The following is a 1,312-nucleotide window of genomic DNA, read 5'->3' on the forward strand; positions in this document are numbered from 1 at the left end:
TGTGTGTGTGTGTGTGTGTTTATGAAAGGTGACTTGAAAAATGTGGAAATTACTGAACACTATTATTTATACCACACACTTGAAGAATCCTGCTGAAGATCATCCAGAAACAACTGGAATGGTACATTGACAGAGAATTACCAGAAGTACAGGCTGGGTTCAGAAGAGGTCATGGCACGAGAGACATTATTGCCAATGACAGATGGATCTTGGCAAAAAGCTAAGAGTACCAGAGGAATGTCTATTTGTGTTTAATTGACTATGCAAAGGCATAGTTGGGACTGCGTCTATCAAAACAAATTGTGTCTAACCTTGAGAAGAATGAGAATCCCAAAGCACTTGATTGTGTTTATGCAAAACTTATACTTGCACTAGGAAGCAGTCCTCAGATCAGGCAAGAAAACAATGCATGCTGTAAAATAAGGATAGGAGTGTGTCAGGGATGCATCTTGTTTTCATCCCTTTTCAATCTCTATGCAGAACAGATCATTCTGACAACATTGCTTTATGAGGAGGAATGTGGCATCAGGATTGGAGGAAGACTCATCAACAACCTACATTATGCAGATGACACAACCTTGCTTGCTGAAACTGAAGAAGACCTAAAGTGCTTGCAGCACAAGGTAAAGGACTGTAGTTAGAATTAAGAGGACAAAGATTCTCACCACTGAGTTAATTGGCCAATTGGAGAAGAGATTGAGGTTTTGAATAATTAAAGCTTTCTTGGCTTCACAATCAACACTCTTCACACCAGCAGTCAGGACATCAATAGACAAATTTTGTTGGGAAAATCTGCTGTTAGAAACCTCTCCAGAGTGCTAAAAAGCAAGGATGTAAATCTAGAGGATAAGGTATGCCTAATCTAGGCCATGTTCTTTGTAATTACTTGTAGTGCATCAGAGAGCTGGACAATGATTAAGGATGAGAGAAAAACAATCAACGCCTTTGAATTGTGTTGCCGGAGAAGAGTATTGAACATACACCATGGCCTGCCAAGAAAACAAGTAGGTCTGTCTTAGAGAAGGTGAAACCAAGTGTTCCTTGGAAGCTAGAGTTTTTGAATCTCCATTTCACATACTTTGGACACGTGGCCAGGAGAGACTGTTCCTTGAAGAAGGATATCATACTTGAAAGGGTGAAGGGACAGGACAGGAGAGGAGGACCCTAGATGAGATGGATTGATACAGTGATTGGGACAATGGGGATTGATGTTCTGGAATTAGTGAGACGGCCTCAGGACAATCAGAGGTGCTATATATAGGAATGCTATGGGTCACATGCGACTCAAAGGCACATAACAACAACATTATCA

The sequence above is a fragment of the Elephantulus edwardii genome, unplaced genomic scaffold (assembly GCF_000299155.1).
Source record: "Elephantulus edwardii isolate Elephantulus edwardi_28Jun2011 unplaced genomic scaffold, EleEdw1.0 scaffold00018, whole genome shotgun sequence".
NCBI lineage: Eukaryota > Metazoa > Chordata > Mammalia > Macroscelidea > Macroscelididae > Elephantulus > Elephantulus edwardii.